The sequence below is a fragment of the Aegilops tauschii genome, chromosome 4 (genome assembly GCF_002575655.3).
Source record: "Aegilops tauschii subsp. strangulata cultivar AL8/78 chromosome 4, Aet v6.0, whole genome shotgun sequence".
NCBI lineage: Eukaryota > Viridiplantae > Streptophyta > Magnoliopsida > Poales > Poaceae > Aegilops > Aegilops tauschii.
The window spans coordinates 85450446-85464328 of record NC_053038.3 but is presented as its reverse complement, the minus strand read 5'-3'; positions in this window follow the sequence as shown (position 1 = coordinate 85464328).

Here is a 13883-nt window from a genome sequence, read left to right as displayed (position 1 = left end):
GCAAGGCAAGTATTGTATTGTTGCCATCGAGGATAAAAAGATGGGCTTTTCATCATATTGCTTGAGTTAATTCCTCTACATCATGTCATCTTACTTAATGCGTTACTCTGTTCTTCATGAACTTAATACTCTAGATGCAGGCAGGAGTCGGTCTATATCTGGAGTAATAGTAGTAGATATAGAATCGTTTCGGTCTACTTGATACGGACGTGATGCCTATATTTTCCATCATAAAAGTTTTTGATCTACTATTTTCCATCATACAAGTTTCCGATCTACTATTTTGCAATCTTTTACTTTCAGATCTATAAAGCAAAAATACCAAAAATATTTACTTTTTATTTTGTTTAGTTTCATCTATCTCTATCAGATCTCACTTTTGCAAGTAACCTGAAGGGATTGATAACCCCTTTATCGCGTTGGGTGCAAGTTGTTTGATTGTTTGTGAAGGTATTGGTGATTTGTGTGTTTTCTACTACTGGATTGATATCTTGGTTCTCTAACTAAGGGAAATACTTATCTCTACTTTGCCGCATCGCCCTTTCCTCTTCAAGGGAAAGACCAATGGAAGCTCAAGAAGTAGTAGGAAGAATTTCTGGCGCCATTGCCGAGGAGATCTACTCCAAGTCAAGACATACCAAGTACCCATCATAAAACTCTCATCTCTTGCACTACATTATTCGCCATTCGCCTCTCGTTTTCCTCTCCCCTACTTCTAAAACGATTTTTGAAAAGATTCCCCCTTTTCTTCGCCCTCTTTTTCATTTGCCTTTTTCTCGTTTGATCTTTTGTTTGCTTGTGTGACCATGTGTCTTCTATTTGCTTACATCTTCGCTTGCTAAAAATCTATTGATATGGATCCTCATCCACTTGCTAATCTTTTTAAATGATCCAAGTATGATGAACCAATTGCTGGTGAGTTGAGTGCACTAGATTATCTTTATGAGGTTTTGCTTGAAATTTGTGAATCTGAAAATTTTCATAAAGTGTTGAAAGAAGGAAATTATGAAGTGATTCACAATAGCTCCTTCATTGAAAAGCATGATCGCAATGATGTTATTATAAATTCTATAGATGTCAATTGTGCTAAAAATATGCAAAACCCTAAGCTTGGGGATGCTAATTTTGCTATGTCTACTACTTGTTGCAATGATCATGATTGGGGTGATTCTTCTTATGATCTTGAAAATTTATTTAAGCCCTATGATGAATATGAGATTGATAATAATGTTTGCAATAATACTGAAAGTGGGTTTGGAAGAGTGTCAACTTTAGATCCCACATATTTGGAGAATATTCAATCTTATTTTTTTTTATAAAAATGGGTTTGGAGAGGTCATGACTTTCGTTAATGTTAATCCCACTATTTTGGAAGAGTGTCAACTTTGCATGCATGTGGATCGTGTTGAGAATATTTTATGTGATAGCTATATTGTTGAATATGCTTATGATCCTACATGTAATTATTATGAGAGCGGAAAATATGGTTGTAGAAATTTTCATGTTACTAAATTACGTCTCGTTATGTTGAGATTGCTATCGTCTATTTCTTCTTCCTTGCATATGCTAGTTTTTGCTTGCCTTGATAATTTGTTTGCTTATAAAATTCCTATGCATAGGAGGAATGTTAGACTTATATGTGTTTGTCACATGTTTTATGATGCTCTCTTTGAGCTTCAATTCTTCTCTTTTATGTGAGCATCATTGAAATTATCAATACCTAGCTAAAAGGCTTTAAAGAATAGCGCTTGTTGGGAGGCAACCCAATTTATTATTGTTTTTTGTTCCTTTTTTGCTTTGAATAATTCATCCAGCCTCTGGTTAGATGTGGTTTTGTGTTTTAGTTAGTGTTTGTGCCAAGTAAGACCTTTGGGATGGCTTATGGTGATAGTTGTTTTGATCTTGCTGAAAAACAGACACTTTTACGCCCAGGAAAATAATTTTCATAATTCACATAGGCACGCTTTTGATCTGATTCTTTTTGCGCAAGATTGGTACAAAAATTTCCCAGGTTCTCCTAATTTGTCAGAATGTTTGGAGTTACAGAAGAATTCGAGAGTTCCCGATTGTTACAGACTGTTCTGTTTTGACCGATTCTGTTTTCTATGTGTTGTTTGCTTATTTTGATGAATCTATGGGTAGTATCTGGGGTATGAACCATGGACAGGTTGGAATACAGTAGATATTACACCAATATAAATAAATAACGAGTTCACAACAATACCAAAAGTGGTGATTTATTTTCTTATACTAACGAAGCTTATGAGATTTTCTGTTGAGTTTTGTGTTGTGAAGTTTTCAAGTTTTCGGTAAGGATTTGATGGAATATGGAATAAGGAGTGGCAAGAGCCTAAGTTTGGGGATGCCCAAGGAACCCCAAGGTAATATTCAAGGACAACCAAGAGCCTAAGCTTGGGAATGCCCCGGAAGGCATCCCCTCTTTCGTCTTTGTCTATCGGTAACTTTACTTGAGGCTATATTTTTATTCACCACATGATATGTGTTTTGCTTGGAGAGTCTTGTATGATTTGAGTCTTTGCTTTTCAGTTTGCCACAATCATCCTTGCTGTACACACCTTTTGAGAGGGACACGCATGAATCGTGATTTATTAGAATACTCTATGTGCTTCACTTATATCTTTTGAGCTAGGCAATATTGCTCTAGTGCTTCACTTATATCTTTTTAGAGCACGATGATGGCTTTATTTTATAGAAATTGTTGAACTCTCATGCTTCACTTATATTATTTTGAGAGTCTTTTTAAACAGCATTAATTTGCTTTGGTTATAAATTTAGTCCTAATATGATAGGAATCCAAGAGGGATATAATAAAAACTTTCATATAAAGTGCATTGAATACTGTGAGAAGTTTGATTCCTTATGATTGTTTTGAGATATAAAGATGGTGATATTAGAGTCATGCTAGTGAGTAATTGTGAATTGGAGAAATACTTGTGTTGAGGTTTGTGATTCCCGTAGCATGCACGTATGGTGAACCGTTATGTAACGAAGTCGGAGCATGATATATTTTTTGATTGTCTTCCTTGTGAGTGGCGGTCAGGGATGAGCGATGGTCTTTTCCTACCAATCTATCCCCCTAGGAGCATGCGCGTAGTACTTTGTTTTGATGACTAATATATTCTTGCAATAAGTATGTGAGCTCTTTATGACTAATGTTGAGTCCATGGATTATACACACTCTCACCCTTCCACCATTGCTAGCCTCTCTAGTACCGCGCCACTTTCGCCGGTACCATACACCCACCATATACCTTCCTCAAAACAGCCACCATACCTACCTATTATGGCATTTCCATAGCCATTCCAAGATATATTGCCATGCAACTTTCCACGGTTCCGTTTATTATGACACGCATCATCATTGTCATATTGCTTTGCATGATCATGTAGTTGACATCGTATTTGTGGCAAAGCCACCTTTCATAATTCTTTCATACATGTCACTCTTGAGTCATTGCACATCCCGGTACACCGCCGGAGGCAGTTCATACAGTGTCATATTTTGTTCTAGGTATCGAGTTGTAATTCTTGAGTTGTAAGTAAATAAAAGTGTGATGATCTTCATTACTAGAGCATTGTCCCATGTGAGGAAATAAAAAAGGAGAGGCCAAAGAATCCAAACAAAAGAGAGAGAGGGAGAGAGAGAGAGAGAGAGAGAGAAAAAGAGAGAAGGCGCAATGTTACTATCCTTTTTCCGCACTTGTGCTTCAAAGCTGCACCATGATCTTCATGATAGAGAGTCTCCTATGTTGTCACTTTCATATGCTAGTGGGAATTTTTCATTATAGAACTTGGCTTGTATATTCCAACGATGGGCTTCCTCAAATCGCCCTAGGTATGAGAAAGCAAGTTGGATGCACACCCACTTAGTTTTTCTTTCTGAGCTTTCGTAAACTTATAGCTCTAGTGCATCCGTTGCATGTCAATCCCTACTCACTCACATTGATATCTATTGATGGGCCACTCCATAGCCCGTTGATACGCCTAGTTGATGTGAGACTATTTCCCTCTTTTTGTCTTCTCCACAACCACCATATTCTATTCCACCTATAGTGCTATGTCCATGGCTCACGCTCATGTATTGCATGAATGTTGAAAAGGTTTGAGAACACCAAAAGTATGAAACAATTGCTTGTCTTGTCATCGGGGTTGTGCATGATTTGAATATTTTGTGTGGTGAATATGGAGCATAGCCAGACTATATGATTTTGTAGGGATAAGCTCTGTTTCTCCAAGTTATTTTGAGAAGACATAATTTCCTTGATAGTATGCTTGAAGTATTATTTTTTTATGTCAATATTAAACTTTTGTTTTGAATCTTATGGATCTGAACATTCATGCCACAATAAAGAAAATTACATGGATAAATATTTTAGGTAGCATTCCACATCAAAAATTATGTTTTTATCATTTACCTACTCGAGGACGAGCATGTATTAAGCTTGGGGATGCTTGATACGTCTCCAACTTATCTATAATTTTTTATTGTTCCATGCTATTATATTATCTGTTTTGGATGTTTTATATGCATTAATATGCTATTTTCTATTATTTTTGGGACAAACCTATTAACCTAGAGCTTAGTGCCAGTTTTTGTTTTTTTCCTTGTTTTTGAGCTTCGCAGAGAAGGAATACCAAACGGAATAAAACATTCGTGATGATTTTTCTTGGACGAGAAGACACCCAGGAGACTTGGAGATGAAGTCGGAGGAGCCACGAGGCGGCCACAAGTGTGGATGGCGCGTCCCCCCGCCTTGTGAGTCCCCCACGACTCCCCTGGCCTAATTCTTTCGCTGATATGTTTACATATATCCCCAAACCACCAGAGGCATCCACGAAAACACTTTTCCACCGCCGCAACCATCTGTACCCGTAAGATCCCATCTAAGGGACTTTTGTGGCATCCCGCCGGAGGGGCATTCGATCACGGAGGGCTTCTACATCAACTCTATTGCCCTTCTGATGAGGCGTGAGTAGTTTACCTCAGACCTACAGGTCCATAGCAAGTAGCTAGATGGCATCTTCTCTCTCTTTGATTCTCAATACCATGTTCTCCTCGATGTTCTTAGAGATCTATCCGATGTAATCTTCTTTTGCGGTGTGTTTGTCGAGATCCGATGAATTGTGGATATATGATAAGCTTATTTTTGAATATTATTTGAATCTTCTCTGAATTCTTATATGCATGATTTGGTATCTTTGTAATTCTCTTTGAACTATCGGTTTAGTTTGGCCAACTAGATTGGTTTTTCTTGTAATGGGAGAGGTGCTTAGCTTTGGGTTCAATCTTGCTGTGTCCTTTCCCAGTGATAGTAGGGGCAGCAAGGCAAGTATTGTATTGTTGCCATCAAGGATAAAAAGATGGGCTTTTCATCATATTGCTTGAGTTAATTCCTCTACATCATGTCATCTTACTTAATGCGTTACTATGTTCTTCATGAACTTAATACTCTAGATGCAGGCAAGAGCTGGTCGATGTGTGGAGTAATAGTAGTAGATGCAAAATCGTTTCGGTCTACTTGATACGGACATGATGCCTATATTTCATAATCATTGCCTTAGATATCGTCATAACTTTGCGCTTTTCTATCAATTGCTCGACAGTAATTTTTTTCACCCACCATATTATTTGTTATCAAGAGAGAAGCCACTAGTGAAACCTATGGCCCTCGGGTCTATTTACCATCATAAAAGTTTTCGATCTACTATTTTCCATCATACAAGTTTCTGATCTACTATTTTGCAATCTTTTACTTTCAGATCTATAAACCAAAAATACCAAAAATATTTACTTTATCTTTTGTTTAGTTTCATGTATCTCTATCGGATCTCACTTTTGCAAGTAACCGTGAAGGGATTGACAACCCCTTTATCGCGCTGGGTGCAAGTTGTTTGATTATTTGTGCAGGTATTGGTGATTTGTGCGTTGTCTCCTACTGGATTGATACCTTGGTTCTCTAACTGAGGGAAATACTTATATCTACTTTGCTGCATCACCCTTTCCTCTTCAAGGGAAAAATCAACGCAAGCTCAAGAAGTAGCAATGTGCGATCCATGGGGATGCATTCTGGCCAATCAAAACACACGTGTCGCGGCACAATGAAAGTCATCGCACATGGTTCCAATGTGGCAAAATCAGCAGGTTTTAAGATGGGTCCACATTCCCTTCATTGGTTGACCCTGAAATTTTTGCCCAAGCTAAACATTGACCCTAATATGCACCGTACATGTTCAATTTTTTTGCTAAATCTCAACACGTAGTTGTGCGTATTGTGGGAAAATGGTTGCTAGTATAAAATTGTGTGGGAAGACTGAAAGTTACACAGACGATTCGCGCTAATAAGCTGTGTGTGATGTGGGCAATCATATGTTTGTTTAACAGAAGCATAAAATTCCATCAACCAAACTGATTGCATACTCATCCCACATCTAGACATAAGTAAACATAGATATAAGCATAGTCAGGCATAGACAATAAGCGTACTCAAGCATAGTTCAACCGATATTAAGCATACTCAAGCATAGTTATAATTAAGATGCTACATAGCTAGGGTACTTTTGAACATAACCATAGTTCAATCCCGCATCTCATCTGTAGGCAGGCCTGCACCAAGGTGAAGCTTCTCCAGGTACTCAGCGTACGCATCATGGGCAACCCTGCGAGAATACTTCTACTTGAAGGAGCCAATGACTCATCCTCTTGCATGTGCCAGAACACTTTCATATGTATCATGAAGCCTATGGTTGCAGAACTGGCAATCAAAGCCTCCATTCCAGGTCCTCACATGCTTGTTATGCTTTCCCGCATAAAGCCCCCTGAGCTTTTGCTTCTTGAACCTCCTCTAGCCATCTTCATCCTCGTTGTCAACATCGTCAGATAGCACCTATACATATAGTTAAAAATGTGGTGTCATTATATTTTATAAAGGAAATTCAGCAAGTAGAGTTTATGAAACATGATATATCCTATGACAGTGAGAACCCTAAATCATTAAGTTATCTTGATGAAAGAAATGCATAAATAGAGAGCACACAACTTAGTGCATCAAATTTAAGAGTCTGATTGGTTTGCTACCAACATTTGGCAAAATTAAAAGTTGCCAAAACTTGGCAACCTGCCGTGAGATTGGCAATGAACATTGGTGTGCAACCAATCTCTAGCAAACATTTGGCAGTTGCCAAAATTTGGCATGCCAACTTTTGGCATCAAACCAATTTCCATGTCGAAAAATAGGATATTCAAAATCAATTCTCAAGATCTGGATACAAATTATTAGCACGAACACTAACCCTAGTCAGATTATTAGCAAAACTCATTTGTACAGAACAAACAATAAATCACTAACCCTGGACAGATTATTAGTAAGATTTTGGTTCATTTTTAACACAATCTTCTATGTACATTGCAATCTGGAAAATAAATTGGCACAAACATTTATGTGGGACATTCAAAATTGAATTGTTAGCAGAAACACTAAACATAGTCAGGTTATTAGCAAAAAACATTTGTACAGAGCGAACAAATAATGACTAACTCTAGTCGGATTATTAGCATGGTCATTTGTACATATCTCGCTTATCAGCAGCTAGCACTGACCATTTGTACCATTCAAACAATCAATACACTACACAGATCTAATGAATCTTACTCTAATTTCATCGACTGAGAGTTGAGAGAACATAACCATAGGAATTCTATTACAAAAAGGGGGAGGCATGACTAACTAGAGGAAACCTAGGATATATTTAAATGACACGATGTAGAGTATTAAGTTCATATAGAACGGAGTAACGCCTTAAGCAAGATGAGATGAGGTAGAAAAGTAAACTCAATTAATATGAATAAACCCCATCTTTTAATCCTTAATGGCAATGATAAAAATACGTGTCATGTCCCTTTGTGTCACTGGGATTGAGCACCGCAAGATTGAACCCATCACAAAGCACCTCTCCCATTGCAAGAAAAATCAATCTAGTTGGCCAAACCAAATAAATAGATCGGAGAGAAATACAATGCTGTAATAATCATGCATAAAAGAGTTCGGAGAAGACTCAAATAATATTCATCGACAATCTGATCATAAACTCACAATTCATCGGATCCCAACAAACAAACCGCAAAAAATGATTACATTGAATAGATCTCCAAGAATATCAAGGAGAACATTGTATTAAAGATCAAAGAGAGAGAAGAAGCCATCTAGCTACTAGCAATGGACCTGTAGGTCTTTGGTAAACTACTCACACATTATCAGAAGGGAATCAAGGTTGATGTAGATCCCCTTCATGATCAACCCCTCCTCTGGCAGAGTGCTGGGGAAGGCCTCCAGATGGGATCTCATGAGGATAGAAACTTGTGGCGTCAAAAAAAGTATTTCAGGTGGCTCTCTGATGTTGGGGGAATATTTGTGTATTTATAGAGTTGTGATTAGCACTAAAAAAATACACTTCCGTGGTGATACGTGTTTGTCACAGTAGGTCACGTTTTCTGTCATGCATGTACATCCATGATCATTTTATGACAGAATCAAGATAGTCATACTTGTGCTGTCGTAGAAGTGTTCCATGACATTACCACAATCATCATTACGGAAGTGTCCACTTCCATGACGATAAATCGTGCGTCATGGAAGTGCTTTCGTCAAGGGTGACCGACACGTGGCATCCACCATAACGGGTCGCCGTTAAGCTATCGGGTTCCGGTTTGGATCCGATAACCCGTTAATAGCCCCGACCAATGGGGGATTTTCCATGTGTAAAATTTTCATTCGCCGGATAATGCACGTGTCAGCTAAACGTTGGGACATATGTCATTCCTACAATGGACGGAAGACGCCTATGATATGTCGACACGTGGCACAGCCCAACAGTGGTCCATTTTAGGTAAAAAGGTCGGCCCAGTTAAAGGCCCACCATGTTTTTTTAGACACTCGTGGGCTGGGCTGTTAATAGCCTACCATGTTTTGGGTCAAATTGAGGCCCATACCAGATCACACCCATTCATAGCCTGCCGTGTTTTGGGCCAAATTACGGCCCATATCGGATCAGGCCCATTACCAGGCCACTGTTCTTTTGGGCCCATTCTAAGCCAGGTTTGTATTTCAGCATGTTAAATGCCCGTTTACCAGTTCGACCCGATAATAGTTTCGTCCGGTTAGCGGCCCATGGTGCATCTGGGACGTTGTCGGCCAGGTTTAACTTTAGGCCATTTAATGGCCCATACAGAAACTGGGCTATTTCTTGTTCGAAGTAACTTTAGGCCTCTTAACAGCCCGTAATCTTCGTGGATAAATTTCAGCCCAACTGGCCTATCGGCCTGTTAATGGCCCATGTAACAATTGGGCCTAATTACAGCCCGCGTTGAATCCGGCCTGCTTACAACCCATCTGATAATGGCCCGTGACACTTTTGGACCTATGGCTCGCGTGGATACCGGCATGCTTAAAGCCCATAATTTTATTGGGCCAAGCAGGCCCGAGATATATTTTGGCATGTTAACTGCTCGTCCTATTTGGGCCAAACATGGGCCTTAGGCAGTTTCGGCATGTATTGGCCCGTGATTTTTTTGGCTCAACGCTATCCCAATCTAGGTTTTAGCCTGTTAAAAGACCATGGTATTCTCTGGCCCAGCTGGCCAGAACTTTACCCGGCCTATTAAAGGCGGGAAACTACTATAGGTTTAGACCTGCTAATGGCCCAACATGATTATAGGCCCATGTTTTGGCCCATATGAGTAACGGGCCGGCCTGAAGACCGACAACACTGAGATCCACTTAACCTTTCGGCCTAAATTACAACATACCGACCAAACAATAAACCTAGACTATACAATAAAGAAATAACGGCATATTACATCCACTGGGAATCAAAGTTCGCTACCGGTGATAATAAAGCACAACGTGACCACGGATTACATACACTGGGGATCAAAGGTCGCCACAAGTGCATATAAATGCGCCGACAAAAGAATATACAAAACTGAGAGCACTTCAGAAGGCACTAGGCCTGGCCAGGACGGGCCCCGCAAGGAGCCGAACAAGCTGATGAGACCTCAGTTGTGTCAACGATAGATGCTCCATCCCTAGCTGTATGGCACCATAGTGCGCAAGGCAGTAATCTGACATCTTCATTGCATCTTTGACTTCAAGTCGGAGCTGAGCTGAAGCAAGCCTTTCCGCTTTAAGTTGAGACTGAAGAAGTTGAACTGATTGAGGCAGCAACTGCACAGAGGTTGTCTCACACCTGCTGGTGAGTAGCTTCAACTCACTGTCTTCGTCAAGACAGGACCTTGGGGTCATCTCGCTCTTCCCTAAGGTTCTGCCTGGCATAAGAGATACGACTCTAAAAGAGAAACAAGGAGACATGTAACAGGTTTCACAATTATATAAGCAAATAAATGGATCTGTTCTACATAAGGAACATGCTTTTACAACTACAATTTAAAACTGGTAGTTGTTTCAAACATCCAATCAGATGTAAACAGCAAAGTAAACAATAGTGGAGGAAATTATGCCTATCCAAATCTATACTAGAACAAAGTTTTAAGGCTTGAGAAGGATGAACTTACATTACCTGTTAACACGGGCTGGACAAAGCCCTTCTCCATGTTGATGGAAGGATAATTCAATAAATTCCCCAAAGAAAATTCTTTATAAGCGTTGCCATTATTCTACATTTTGCAAAGAGTAAATATAGATCAATTAATATTCGAAGAAACAGAGGATAATGAAGCTCAGGTGCACACTGATGAGACATAATCAAATAGCAATTAATTAAGTACAGCATTACAAGGCAACAGGTACTGACAAGAGGAATGCAAACAACAACGTGTGCAGTGGCATTGGCTTTATTCAACATTTTGGTAAGAGTAAATGTAGATATGATAATTTGGAGAAATTGGAGGGCAGGGTAGGTAAGATGCAGAGTAATGCTAGACAATCAAATCTCTCGCGATGCAAGTACAGTAATACCACCACCGTCCGTAATTACCTGTCGCTCAAATGGATGTATCTAGCACTATTAAGTTATAAATACATCCAATTGATCAACAACTAATTCGATACAGAAGGAGTACATGACAATAGGTACTTACATGAGCAATCCAAAAATTCATAAGCATTGTGTTAATTCTACATTTATCTAAGAGTAAATATAGATCTTATAATTTCAAGCAAAGGGAGGATAAAGAAACGAACATTTACTGTGATGCTACATAATTAAACAGCAATGAGCGTAAGTATGCTGACAAAGGGCAAGAGGTACTTACAAGAGCAATGCAGAGCCCAGTATTGGTGTGAGATCCTATGATCCTTTGAGCAAGAAGATTCATCTGAAATTAGTTTTTATACAAGAGAGAAGGTAAGGCACATGCAGAAATTTAGGAGTTCAAATTTTGAATTGATATCATAGACAATACCTGACGCTGGGCTCTCAGCAGTTCTAATACGGGTTTGGCCAGTGGAGTAGGGGTAAAGTGTGGTATAGTTGGGCCTGTGTTTTCTGTGGCTGCCGATCTATCTGATTTAATAGGTATCACTACCTTTTCCAAATACCTAGTTTGTACTCCTTGAGGATCTGCACTCACCCTCTTCCGTTTGGACATCTATTACGAAAGAACAACATTTGACTGGAAAAACATAGTATGATGACACATGGCATAGGTACAGAAAATGGATAGGTATGGCATATACTCATATATGATGCTTAAACTAAGCAGATGGTGTAACAAATTAGAAGTAATGCAAGAGGTCAGATGCAAAATATGTGCGACCAATAAAACCTTGCCAAGTTAGAGCAAGCACCTTGATGGGTGAATAAGATAGGCCATCCTCCACCATGCCAAGTTTGTTAGCCAGTAGATTTTTCCGCAATATTCCTCTCGCGCACCCATTCTCATATTCATTTTGATAATGTTCAATACCTGACATGCATGAAAACATAAAAACAAGTGATATTATCTTTGTAATGCAGAAGTGATTCTAATCCAATACTGCCTCCCTGTAAACCCCTTTGTGCTATCTCTGCAATTCTTCTCAGAGATGCCATGCATGCTGTAATTTGGTGTGTGCATTAATATAATGTGGCCTACTACTCAAAATATGAGACCTCCAGAAGTGATGATACTTCGCTGATGACAGCCTCCACATATAGTAAAGAAGAACAAGTCGACATGACCTGACAGATTCAAAATATACTAAGGGAGAACAAATCGACCTGACCAGTCGACCGCAAATGTCTCTGCTACTCTTCCCAACAACAAACATACTTATTAAAGAAGAGAAGAGGATCATCTTAAAGAAGAGCAGAAGATCAAGCAGATTGAAGATATTACAAGTCTTTCTATACAATGTCGGTTGCCCACCCATGATGAACCAGAGCACACGAAGAAATACAATTCCTCCCGGTCTCTCCATATGTGGCTCACATGCATTTCGAAACTAAAGTAGGAACATTTAGCTGACCAAATAAACATCTCTCAGTTTTACTAATATCAGCATAATATCAGATTTGAATTTGTACAACTAAGCTTGTGTAGCTCGATGGGTGGAGCAATGCTATTACGACACGAACCACGTAGACTGACCGTGGTCATCATAAAATGGGGAAACCGTAAGCATGATGAGTATAGTGTTGACCGTGGCAGTGGGATGGCAGATCTGAAGCTGCAAACCGCGCAAAGGGTAGTTAGTAACCGATGTTTGCTTTGAAATTACAACTAAGATTTGGTATGGACAAGAAAGTACAGTCAACAAGTGACAAAGAAATGCAATTCTGTTGTCTCTCTATATGTCGCGACATGCATTTGGAAACTCAAGTGGGACCTTTAGCTGACCAATTAAATGTGTCTGTTAACTAAGATAAGTATCATATCACAATCATATTTGAACAACTAAGCTTTGGAATTTGGAGTGTTGTGTTGTTTAGCTTGAAGGGTGGAGTAGTGCTAGTACGACAAAAAGCACCTACGCAGATCATGGTAGAGTAGATAAAAGGGGAAAACCATAAGCATCAAGAGTAAAATCAGCAAAGTGAAACTAGCTAGACCAGTGGGTGGCGCACATGCTTTTCGAAATGAATATAGGAACATTAGGTGACCAATTAAACATTCTCTATTTTAGTAATATGAGCATCATATCAGATTCGTATTTCAACACCTAAGCTTTGGAATTATGAGTGGCATGTTGTTTAGCTTGATGGGTTAAGGTCTTGAGGAGTAGTGCTAGCACGACACGAAGCACCTACGATAATGGTAGTGAATATAAAGGGGGAAAACCATAAGGTTTACGAGTATAGTGACTGTGCCGTGGCGGATCTTAAGGTGCAAACTGGACAAAGCTACTTCGCAACCAATGTTTGTTTTCAACTAGCCACTACGATTTGGTACAGACAAGAAAAGTAAAGTAAACAATTTACGATCCTATTTTCCGGGTGAGATCAATAACTTAAGCACATATGGAAGAGTACCACCTCTCTTGCGACGCCGTGTAGGCCCCTGCTGGTACGTTGAGGGTGCTGCGGGTGTGATGGCTTTCGGCGGCAGGGAAGAAGACTTTAGATAGCAGATGGCCGAGTCGGGGGATAAATCCAATTGCCGTGGATGAGGCAGTCGTAGGAGCGGCAATGGCAAGGTGGATGATGGCGCCGATGAAGCGAGAGGACGCGATGAAAGGATCCTAGTCCGGCGCCGTGGATGAGAGACGTCCATCTCTTCCAGTGGAGGATGGGGTAGGGGTAGCGGCTCCGGCAAGGTGGAGGACGGGGTGGCGGACGGAGGAGGCTGGCCGCAGTGGGGAGGTTGTTGTGGCGCCGATGGTGTGTGAATGGGGAAATGGAGGGGGAGGGGGAATCTCAAACTTTGAGAC